This window comes from Alligator sinensis, unplaced genomic scaffold (assembly GCF_000455745.1).
Source record: "Alligator sinensis unplaced genomic scaffold, ASM45574v1 scaffold87_1, whole genome shotgun sequence".
Lineage (NCBI taxonomy): Eukaryota > Metazoa > Chordata > Crocodylia > Alligatoridae > Alligator > Alligator sinensis.
Window position 1 is genome coordinate 289,013 of NW_005841929.1, and position 12,797 is coordinate 301,809.

At 41.5% G+C, this 12,797-nt stretch overlaps 1 protein-coding gene across 2 annotated transcripts in view; it reads right to left on the reverse strand.

Moving 5' to 3' along the window:
• Positions 1 to 12,797, reverse strand: part of CALD1 (caldesmon 1) — a 283,619-nt gene that overhangs the window by 211,841 nt on the left and 58,981 nt on the right. Inside the window, exon 1 of one of the 2 annotated variants that reach the window (XM_006019422.3) lies at positions 8,332 to 8,434. The exons of the other annotated variant lie outside the window; for it this stretch is intronic. The gene's annotated coding sequence lies outside the window, so the exon portion shown is untranslated. Of the gene's footprint in view, positions 1 to 8,331; positions 8,435 to 12,797 lie in introns of those variants that run through there. 2 annotated transcript variants of the gene reach the window in all.

Here is a 12,797-nt window from a genome sequence, read left to right on the forward strand (position 1 = left end):
TATAGCACGACAAGGTACTTTGTAGACATACACAAATATATACATATAAGTCTGCTCAGGAAAAATTAGAGATGGGCCAAAACAAACAATGAATCAAAATGCTTTTCTTTATGCACACAATGGGAGTGTGGACCCAGACTACATTCGGATTTGAACTTAAGAGCTTGGGTCTATCTCAAAAAATATGTTTTATTTAGGATTTAATTGAAAGCTTTGAAGCTTAGGCACAGACTGTGACTAGTTCATGCATGGTTGTGCAAGGGCCAGAACATAGGACTCACCCACGACAGCTGTCATTCTGCTTCCAAAAAAATTTATCAGGACTAGTTTCTCTAGACTGGGCCAGCCATACTTAATGGAATGGAGGTAGGAGCCACTTCTAACACCTCTCTGCCTGCCAGCCAAGCTGCAGAAGAAAAGCCCTTTCTTTCCAAATGGAACAATTAGAATTAATAGCCAGGGTGCAGTCTGGTCTCTGGACTACACCTCAAGGCTAGGGACAAACATTACACATAAACCAGTTTAAGTGATCAGAAACCGGTTTATACCTGTAACAGAACAGCTGTTCAGCGCACATAAACCAGCTTGAAAATGGCTGAAACTGGTTTGACATAAACCTGATTGAATGTAGTATCAGACTTAACTGATTTTGCTCAAACTGGTTTATGCAATGTCTGTCCCAGACCCCTTCCTGGTTTAAGTTAAACCAGACTCCCCCAACATCCCGGCATGCTCTCTGGGCTGGGTGGGGCTCTCTGCTCAACAACAGGGCTGGCCCCTCCCCTCTGCTCCCTGGTTGGAGCTCCAGCAGAGACTGTAGGCGTCTGTCTGGCTTCCCCCTGCTCCTTCCATCACCAGTCCCTGCTGAAGCAGGGATTCCCCCCTCCCCTCTGCCTTACACAGACACCTCAGCATTAGCTAGCATATGACATGCTGATTACAGTATGTGCTGTGGCAGACGGGACAAAGGCAGACAGGACTGTGTCCTTTTTGGAGCGAATCAACAGATAGCTGGTAATGTCCCTCCTTGGAATGTTCCCTTCCTTGGAAAAAGTTGCTTAAGAGCTTGAACTAATGAAAGGCTTTGTTTTCTCATGGGGTGTTAAATGCTGATAACAAAGCTAATAAATGCTCCGTTATCAAGGAGGTTGGGAGGGAATGATCAGGGAGCTGGAGGATCGAACCAGGAACTGGGGTATTGAACAGGAGCTTCCCCCCAGCTCCTGGTTAGATTTCCTAGTTCTCAGTTCAATCCCCCAGCTCCCTGATCATTCTCCCCAGCCCCCACGCCTTCTCCTGGGGCTGCCAGCACTGCTTGCCTCGCCCCGGTGAGGGAGCAGCCAGATGAGCCGCAGCTTGAGCCGGCAGCCCCAGAAGCCACAGGAGCTGGGGGGAACGTTCAGGGAGCTGGGGGTTTGAACCAGGAACTAGGGAATCAAACAGGGAGCTGGGGGGAAGCCCCTGATCATTCCCTCTAGCTCCTGGTTCAATTCCTCAGTTCCCAGTTCAATCCCCCAGCTCCCAATCATCCTCCCCAGCCCCTGCTGCTTTTTCTGGAGCTGCTAGCACTGTCTGCCTCACCCTAGCGTGGTGGGGAAGGGGGCAATCAGATGAGCCATAGCTTCTCCCAGGGCTGCTGGTTCAAACCGGGGCCCATCCAGCTGCTCCCCTGGCTGCTCCCACCAGCACTGCCTAGTGCTTACCTGTACAGATTATGGCCAGATCTCTGAATTTCTTTGAATCAATTCAGAAGCTTCCGATTCAATTTGGAGAGATTAATGGGTCTCCTGATTTGATTCAGATTTGGCCGCTGAATCTCCTTTGAATCGAATTGGCTACCAAAGCTTTGCACAGCCCTACTGCTCATCTCCCTCTTAGTTATGCTACTGCTCAGATGTGCAAGTACTTAATGGCAGAAGCTACCTCTCCCTAAGTGTTTGCACAGGGCCATGGCAGTATTGGGTTTCAGTGTAGGCTGCACAAGCCCAGCTCACACCCCAGTTACTTCCTTAGTACCCAAAGCCCATGCCAGTACAGCTTCTCTGCTTTCTCCAGAGGCTGCCATCACACCTCTGACTGCAGTAGGAACAAACCCTTCCCTGTCATCAGCCTCTGCTGATAACTATTTGTATCCAAAAGCAAAAATAGAGTCCTCATCAAATTGTAGAATAACTCACCATGATTTCTTTACTTTCAAAATCATAAAATTAGCATACATTTCTGGCTTCTGCAGGCAGTTGATTAGTGAAGTGTAGGGGAGATACTGTTTGGAACTGGACGGGTTTATCACGAAGTACTGAAGTCAGAATCTGCATCCAGATCAGATGGCACCAAAAACTGCAAACTGTTTTCATCAGATTGTAACCACAAATGGCTAAAACATGGCAAGATCAGCTATTCTTCATAGAATCCCCTGTCTTGGGCCAAGATTTCACACAAAGAATTCTTGCGAGAATTAAACTAGAACCAGGAAAAAGGGTCCTTCTAGTGCTGGATCTGACTTGAAATCAAAATCACAGAAAGAGTTTAAATCTACAAAGATAAGCATGCACCCCTATTTAAATGAATCCTGTGTCAAAGTTGCCATCTCCAATATTTTAATGTTACATTAACTTGGTTTTTGTATCAATTCTGATGGGTTCTGGCAGATACCGATCGACATAAAAAATCTTTTCTAATCCACATGGACTACTGTGCCTCTGAACTTCTTCCCTGCATTCTTCAGCTCACTCACCAACCTTCCTATCATCCTTCATCCCTGCTCTGGTCTCTATGAATACACAGCAAAATCCTTCATCTTGGGAACTGAGTTCACATAAAAAAATATTTAAAAAGAAAACTACACATTCCAATGGTTTTGTAATCTCTTATAGCCAGACCATATCAGCAACTGTGTATAGTAAACATGTGAATTATCTCTTAGAGAATTCCTCACTTCAATCAGATTTATCTCCAGCAACCTCAAATCATTTACTCCCAAAGATAAGCTAGTTTAATAATGTTATAAATCACGGACACGTTTATTACATTTATAGCCTCTGGGCCCAATTCTGCAAAATCCTGACTCATAAAGGCTGTACTGGACCTCATTAACTTCAAGGTTTTGCAGGAGGTGGTTCTGGGTCTTTATTTTCAATTATTCTGCACCGTGGGTCATCACTTATACCAGGTGCAGGTCAGAAGTAAAAATCTTATTTGCACACTGACACATTGCATTCACTTTGCACTGGTGTAAACAGAACAAATAAGAAGCAAAACCAGGTTTAGCATTTGTGAGTCAAAGTTGTGGGTGTTTATCCCAATTTCTACTGAGGATAGATTCAGATGGATTATCATAAGGCAGCAACAAAAGTCCAAGCTATTTTGGGCTGCATGCAAAGGCAGAATGTCATGGAGCATAGGAGTTAACAACCCCTACATACCATCCTAGGGTTATTAGACCTGGAATACTGCATTCAGTTCTGGACAATTCATTTCCTGACTGATAACAACAATCTGGAGGAAGATCACAGCAAAGCAGTAAAAAGTATAAGCAAACAGGAGGGATTAACTTGCAAAGAAAGATTAAAAGAAAACATGCGTAGATTGAATAAATCCCAAGGAAGAAATGTGACAACTGCTTGCAAGTGTTTGAACAGCATTAAAGGGAGGGGATGGAATTATTTAGGATGATACAAGAATTTACAGCTATGAATTATACAGTTAAATTAATATTGGAGAAAAATGCCAAAAGGCATTCCTGCAACTAAACCCAACACTGAAATCTAATGGGCTATGGAACAGAGACCCACTGCTTGGAAAGTGGTTTCCTCTTCTGTCCCCAACAGAAATTTTCAGATTTTCATTAAAACAGCAAAAATGGTCAACCTGAACCTCAAACCTTTGCATCTGAAAAAATTCGATGAGAAAAAAAAATGTTCCCCAAATGAAATATTTTATTTCAATGTGTATAAGCAAAGCAAAATATTTTGTTTCAATTCAATTCTACATAATATTTGTCCATCAGAATCACCACAGTGCCTTATTACCATTTTCCCTGTGGGCCTGACTCCCTTGCCAGACTGCATAATGTACTATGCACTATTATTTTGTCTTTTGCTGAGCTTCCATGCAGCATCACAGAAGTCTTTTAACCAAGGTCCATCTTGAATCATGTAATGCAGTCATGGAGCACATCCTACAGAAGAGACATAAGGGCCTGAAACATCCAAACCACATATTCTGTGAGGGACCAGGAATTTGAGAATTTAAACTTTTGGTGGGTCACTTAAAAATTGGTTTGAGTATTTGGACGCTTAAAAGAAAGGCGTTTGTTTGCGGGGGTTGCAAAGAGCAGATACATTTCATTAATTTAATCAAAATTCTAATTTTCTGCTGGAAAACTGTTTTGAGGATAAATTTTTGACCAGTCCTCCTGTGAAACATTTGACCAAGAGACACAGTAGAAGCACGTTCACACAAGGATTTTAAATTTAGACTGAACAAAGGTCTAGTGTGTGTACAACAGAGAGCAATTTGTTGTCCAGGGCAAGAAGAACTAATAATGTATTTCAGTGGCTGGCCTCTGGGATTCCAAGGAACTCTTTTGTGAACTCTTCATGCTCTTTCTTTGGATTCCCTTGACTTTGTGATTCGGGATTGCCTGACAATAGTAGAACAGAATTCTTCCTTAGGTTTAATATTTTTAACTTCCCTCCCAGCTAACTCCAAAAAGCAGTACAATAAAGGTGTGAAGACCTGGCAGAAGATCTATCATAAAATGTGTTTTTCCTGGAGTGCTTAGAACACCTCTGGTAGGAACTGACTTGTCTGATACTAGAACCAGTGGGGTGGGGAAGGAAACAAGGGACTTGACTACACTAGCTGTGCCACCAGGTTGCACGGTGTCCTTATGCAAGTCACTTCATTTCTCTTGGTGTCTGTTTCTCACCTGGAAAGCAACATAATATTTACCAACTAAGCTTTCATTCGGATGTTCAGTTAGTCATCTAAAAAAGTCCTGCGAGCTGTGAATGAAAAGTGCTAGGTAAATGCAGAGTATTATTATACTTCTACAAACCACTTGTTCCTTTATCCTAGGAAAAGCTTTCTGATTCTAAAATTTTAATAGCAGTTCAACCAAAGAGTTACAGTTGTCTTATTTTATCAAACCTGTTAGAAGTTTCAGAAAGAAGCAATCACTGGCTAGCGCATAAAATATGTGCACAAATAATAAGTACATCAAAAGCCTATTGGCTTGTTGGCCCATTTCCATACAACCTAATATGGTTAAGAAAATGTTTGACTGGAACCCAGTGCAGAGTGCCAAACTTAACAACTCTGCAGTACACAGAGTGCCACAGAGTCCTCTGGTTAGGCTCAGTGTAATTTCAATTCAGTACATTTACTATCCATTCACATTAACTAAACCATAATTGTACTTCTGCACTATAACAAAAAACAGATACCTTTGCTCCTTCTTCTCTGCCAGCAAAGATTAACACTAGCTTCCGTAAAAGGCTTTCAGAGACAGAGGCTGTTTAATGTGTTTCCCTTTGTGGGTTATATAAAGTAAGGAACTCCTGGGTATACCCAAGTTTATTAAAAGAGCCTTTAAACTATACTGGGTGAGTTGTTCTGTATTTATGTAAACCTTCTGAAGAAAGAGAAGCTTCGAGGTGCAATCCATTTCAACAATTTCTCATACTCTTACCGATTTCCACAGAATAGCAGGATAAGGGCATGACCAGATGAACACGCACATTTGTTTCCCCAGGGAGAATTAGCAGCGGCACACATTTGTTCCAGTGCTAGTTGTCCCCAGGGAATGCCCGTGCATGCGTGCTCTGGCGCAGAGCAAATTGTCCCGGGTGGGGTAGGGGAAGCTGGGGGCAGCACCTGGACAGGCCCCAGTAGCCTTACCTGGAGTCCTGGGGGCCCAGGGCTGCAGCAGAGATGATCCAGGTATTTGTGCAGAGCCTGGCTGGCAGCCAGAGTGTGGCTCTGACCAGCCAGACTGATTTTGGGTGGCGCATGTTGCTACCATGTGTGCCATGCCACTTTTTTTTGGCATACTTTTTTTTTTTTGAGACCAGGATTTCCCAGTATCTAAATTTGGCTCTGCGCTGGAAATATGCAGCGCAGAGAACCATATTACATACATGGGGTGTATTTTGTGGTGCCTCAAAAACATGTGATTTGGTTCTCTGCACTTCATATTTCCAAAGTCAAAGCCAAAAAGCCTATGAGGTGCCGCAAAGTGTGCATGCGCACTCATGTGGACATGCCCTTCTTTTCCTACCCTCTCAGTAGTTTATGTACTTCTGAGAATTGGGGCTTACCTAGCTTAGGCTAGGAACAGATGTTACATTTGTCCCTGCACAAATTTTGCCTGTGTTTGTCCCAGACCAGAAATGTCCTGGGATTGGCAAGTAGACACATCCCCCTTCTAATCAGGGTTTAGTGAAAAGCTGAATGCAATGCTGTTTTTCTGCCATTCATTCAATTATGCAATCCCAGGACAACCATTCAGGTGTACTTTGTGAGGTCCCAAGATAAACTGTCAGTAATTCTTATCTTATCAACCTTTTTAGGAATTATTCCAAGACAAAACCTGGATGTCTGAACTATTGTACTTTGCCATGCGATAAAATGGCTCATCCCAAGACAAATGTGATGTTTGTATGTAGTCTTAATGTATCTGAAACTATCAGTGGGAAATATCCTATCACTTTCTTTCAGCTCATCATTTTCTTTGTCTATCTTAAACTTTGATCACTGGCCTAAATTTATAAGGATGTTACCTTATAGAAAGCTGTGGTAGAAAGAGGGGGATGAAGGGAATTGACTGTGTTACCAGGACCAGTATTTAAGCCACACACATTAATTAGGCTCAGTTCCCTTAGTTATAGTATTGTATAACCCCACTAAGAACATTGGCAATTCCGATAATAGAGATTTGGCAACAAAAGAAAAAAGTTGGTAACAACTCATAGCAGGGAAGCAAGGCAAGTTAAGCATTAAAATAACAATGCTACCTTGATTGTGCAATGGAGTTAGCCTGCCTCTCCCAGATAGTTTCCTATGAGATCATATACAGACTCAGGAACAGAAGGGGCAAATTTCAGGAAATTTGAAGCTTTTTATGGATTCCATTAACAAGGCACACTCTGTTCCTTAAAAAGTGATTGTACAATTCCATTGTAGTCCCATACTTTTACTTTAATAAAATTTAACCTGCAAGATGTTACCAAAAATTAGAAATCCCCTTTTGATCTAATCCTAGATGAGTTTTTTCTTCACATTTATTATTTAGGCTTTTTATTGTTGTTATTTCTATCAGAGATGGCTAGTACTCAGAAAATATTTTTAAATTATTCATTGAATAATATATCTGGAAAAAAAATTATTGTGAAACATGACTGGTATTATTTGGCGAGCTCCAGTAACAGATTCAGTTCTATAAACAAACATATTGTTTCAATTGAATTTATCAGAAGGGAGCATTGCTAATTTTTACTCTTACGCTACAAACTATTTTATGCAATTTGTCCAACATCTTCCAAATGCAAAGATAATATACCTAACTCAAGAGGGAAAAAAATCTCTTACAGTGCAGGATTCTATACACTGGTAACACATAAAAGTCTGTTTGGTCTTTTTCTTAGTGTGGTAAATACAGAAGGAACAAAATTAACGTACAGAATTGCATTAGCAGTGTATGAAAAAATGCCTGATAGAGGTCCTAGCTAATTGATTCAGTATCACATGCATTTTTTTTTTTCCAAACAGTTCACTTGCTGTATTCTGGCTATTCTTTCCTGATCACACACTGATACAGCCAACTGGCAACTACATTGTTTGTAAAGGGAATTTTGTTGCATTTAAAAAAAGGCATTCAAACCCAATTCTGCAAATGTATGAGACTCGCTTGTCCCCTTCACCACACCTCTGGGACTTCAAGGTTTCCAGGTAGGCACCCATGTCTATGAAGAGACTTTGAAGTCAAATTTTTGTGCAAATGTAGTTGCAGGATCAGGTCCTGGAGGGCAATTTATGCTCTGAGAGAGAAATTCAGTCCTGTGTAGACAGCCAGCCCAAAGACCATACATCACTCATTTTCCACTTCAAGCTACGTGCTAATCCAATGCAAAAGCTGAATTTCACTCTGCAGGAAGCCATTTTCTCTGTGGTTTAAACTAATCAACTATTTTGCCTATTCAGCACTATTAATATTATTACCAAATTCTGCACTCAAACAGGTGTTTGAATAATTATTCAAAGCCAGGTAATCCTCTATAGCCCCATTTCATTGGTAGGAAACCAAAGACACAGAAAAGTGAAGCAACTTACCCATGGACACACAAGAGGCCAGGTGCAGAAGTACGAATAGAAGAAACCAGGCCTCCCAAGTCCCTACTTCACAGCTCTGCCCACTGGTCACACTGTCTCACTGTAATTCAAGTGAATTAGAAAGAGGCTGTGTGGGTGTAACTCAAGCTATAATCTGGACCATTGTAACCAGGCACAGGGAACCAATACACTTAAAGTAAGATTCCTCTAGCCCACAATCACCATCTATTTTTAGAAGCGAGACATATTTTTACACTTCTTTGACTGGAAGAGAATGGGGATCCAGTCAATGTTAGAAATACTGGAAATCTTGCAATATTTATTACTCTTATTTATTATTTGTTTAGTAACAACATTGTACTTGGCGCCAGGCAAGATAGAAAATGAAAGACAGTCCCTGCTTCAGCCCCATTTGGAAGATAACAATTGTGATAATGTCTCCAATAGAAATCCACTTCTTTTGAGGTTTGCCTGTCACTAGTTAGAATACATTTTGCAGGATTAGTGTCTTGTGTTCTGAAAATAAAACCTTTGGCCTTAAGATTTGTTTGTGAAGTGTTTCAGAGCTGCTTTGGCATTTATCTAGCCACAGAAGACCGTTATCCTATGACGATGTTTCCTTCCATTAACATTCTCTCTTAAAATATACAGCTGAGAGGAGGAACATTAGACCTTGAATATGCCACAAATATGGATAAGTATGTCTGAAGGCATCTGAAGGCTGGAAATTTTCCCACAATATTACCCTTGCAGAACTGACACTTTTTTGTAGTCCAGGGTACGATTTCAGAATATTCAAACAGCCCTAAAAACAATCCTGCTTTCACCTGGGGCAAGGGAAGTTTTGTGCCCAGTAATTCTGCATTGTGGTGCATTATAATACATAAAGAATAACCACTCTACAGAGGTGAAACCTGCACTCTTATAGTCATTAATAAGGCTATGATTTTGATCCGTTTGTTTTTAGTAAATTTTACAACAGGGGAGAGGGGAACAAGGCAATATTCATGAAAGCTTAAACTAAGCATGCTTGCTGCATGTTCACAACTGCCAAGCAGAAACATTACTGAAGCAGTTCATGTCTCTACTTAAAGTACTGTCCCACGAGCAGAGATCCTGATTTTCTCTGATTTAAAAAAATCCCCAATTTTCAGATTAAAAAAATAACCCAAAATCCACATTTTTCCATGATTAAAATGAAACCCCACTATGTACATATTAGTGGTGTTTCATTGTAATCATGGAAAAATGTGGATTTGGGGTTACTTTTATTAATCTGAAAATTGGGGATTTTTGTAAATCAGAGAAAAGCAGGATCCCTGCTCATGAGTTAATACCACCATGTTTTCCAATAGCCCAACATCCCCGGCAGTACTGTGTCTCCCATGATTCTCTGCATTCCCATCACTGGCTGTTTTACTGACTACAAGAGCATATAAAATGCTAGCCCGAGGTATACACAGCTACATCAGATCTAGGTGTGAAGTTCCATCAACTTTCAGTCCTCAGCTCTGCCACAGACACCTGTGTGACTTCATGTTTCTTGGGAACCAGGCCTGAACTGTAGTGACAATAACATAGGAACTGTCATAAATTGAAAGATCACTTGTCTATCTATTGCATCACCAGAAGTGGTCAGTACCATTGACTTTGGAGGAATATTGCAAGAGGATGTGCACAGCACAACCCAGGGAATGTTTCTTCCTAAGCATCAATTTTAGAGGACAGCTTATGCTGGGAAGCTTTGGAAGCCTCCTAACTCTTCTTCGTCTGTTTTTTTAGTCTTTGCCATGGTGACTCTGGATAGTCTTTTTATCCCACTCTCTTTAAATCAATGTAATACTAAGAATTGTTACAGATGATATCATGGTCTCTAAATGGGGTATTTGTAATGATGGAATTCCCTCACTTGAATAATTTGTGCTAAAGTGCAATTACAAAATAAACATATCCTGGAAACTTTTTTTTTTTTTTACTTGGAGAAACTCAAGAACTCAAGACTCATATCAAATGCTAACATATCTGCCTCCTGGAAGTCAGCACTGAGGCAAACTCTCTCCCACCTGGCAGGCGGAGTTGCTTTGGAAAGGATTGAGTCTGCCTCCCCCACCAAATAAGTTCCTGCCTGAAGGCCTAGAAAAATTAGAATCACTGGCTTTGCTACATGCCTAACAATATCATTATTGTAATACTGTGTAATAGTCTCCATAATCATAGCCTGTCACCAGGAGACAACTGTTACTGTTGAGCTGGAATAATTTCCCCAGAGCATGTGTGTGTGTGCACATTTACACACACACGTGTGTGCATTCATAGAAAAGAACATACACACTTAGAGACAAGGAGGAATGTAAATTGAACACACACAGGGCGGGGGGGAGAAAGAAAGAGATTCTTGCTCCCATTATGGCAACACATGAGGATCTTAAAAGTTGCTTAGCCAAATGGGCAAAGAATTTTCTCATTGCCTAAGGTAATTCTCAGTATAAGGATTTACCAAAGATAGGAGGGAAGTGTATCAGAAGTAGACAACTGGGTCATTAAGCAGCCAACAGTTAGTTTAGGCCTGGTTGCAGTAATTTAGGTCCTTGAGGTGTTAAATTATGCTGGATGACAATCATCCCAGAACTGTCAGGCCTTAAAGATGGTTTAAACACCAGTGGAGCTCCCCCTTATCCAAAGCTGTGTTTTTGTGTTCTGCAGATTCTTGAGAAGTAGCAGTCTCAGGCAGAGAACAGACCTCATATATGAATAACAAGGTGCATGTCCTGACCTGTGATTAATAATATAGTAATGGCATAGATGAATATTGCATCTTGCTTTAAAACAGGGGGGGAGGGGGTAAACAGTTGACTCTGGAGGTCCCTCTGTCAAAAAGAAAAGGGTCTACATTCTACATTGGGGATGGGGGGGTTGGCGGGGGTTCATACAAACTGCTTGCTTCTTTTTTGGCGGTCTCTGCTTTTTCTTTGCACCTCCCTCTTTGTGTCTGACTGAATTTTGACTTATCACAGCCAGGGTCCATCTAAAACCAGATGCTCAGAACCATCCAACCTGCTCACTGGAAGGTATTCCCTAGCAGAAAACAAGCCTCATCTTCCACGTTCACTGTAGACCTCATTCTGAGAGATGCCAAGAATCTTTGACTCTCAGAAACATTGTTAGTCAGTATTTTAAGCACAACTGAAAGGTGCTGAGAATATGGGGGTGTCTATAGGTGGGGCTTAAAACAGCATTAGGGCCTTGTTACACCTTATGCTATGAGCCACACAAATGTTGATCCATGTTAGTGCAAGTCTGGAGTTTGGAGCACTCAAACCCTTTAGCCTAGAAACCTTCTCCGACTGTCTCCCACCTGCACAGCTGTGTGTGACTTGCCACTAGAGGCCTGGTGAGCAGGGGCAGGACTAGAAACTGTAGCTGTGAGTTGCCACAAGAGGGCTGGTGAGCCAGGACAGGCTTCTCTCCCTGCTCTACAGGCAAAGGTGCAAAGATCCTGGGATACGTCAGGACTTTATCTTGGGCAGCACATCTGTGGGGAGTGGCCACACCTTAGTGGAACAGGAGCTGGACAGTGCAGATCAGATATAATCCTGTCCCAGAGTGGCATAACTTTGAGCCACATAATGAATGCTTAAAACCACTTTAAGGTGTTAATGTGTGAACATTCCAGGGGTTCAGAACTCCAGGAGCCACCCAAAATGACCATGAACAAGGTCCTTAGAATAGTTGTATTATGAGCTGGATTTTTAACACAAAAAGCCAGGTTTTAACCCCTGCTGTGGGATACCAAGATATAGCAAATGCAAAATCAGCTTAACCTAATGATTCCTGCTTTGGAGGACACGAACTCTAAGTGACAAAGGCCAGAACACAGTAGATTCTATGTTACCTACCTGGTTCCCAGCTCATGGGATTTAATTGAGAGAGAGAAAGAGTGACTAAGGAGATGCTACATAAGTCTGATCCCTGGTTGCTATAATGATCATTACTTAAGCCAAAATTTAGTGCAATCCCAAAAGTGATGTAAGGTGCAAAAAACTGGTATCCACTGAATTAAAGATATTTGAAGGACCTGGCCCAGAATCTAAGAACCAACTTGGAACAATCAACATGAAGCTGCAAATCCAATTATGCCTCCATGATTCACTTCACACAATTATCCAAGGATATCCTGTATTTGTTTTGACTGTGGCTCAGCATGGTCACTTGGCTGCTGGCTACCAGCCCAGGTCCTGATGAGAAGCAAAAATTGGTGTGAAATGTTAGATTTACTCTACATAACTGTGAGAGATCACTTTCATGGACTTTTTTTTAGATAATGTATAAACCCCTTACTGTAACAGTCACAAAGGGGTTAATGGGCAGAACAGCTACTTCTAAATAACTGAATAGTAATGACTGGGGTATGAAGCTATGATCCAGGCAGGGAGAGAACTTCCAGACATTACTTCAAGGGTCCTTTT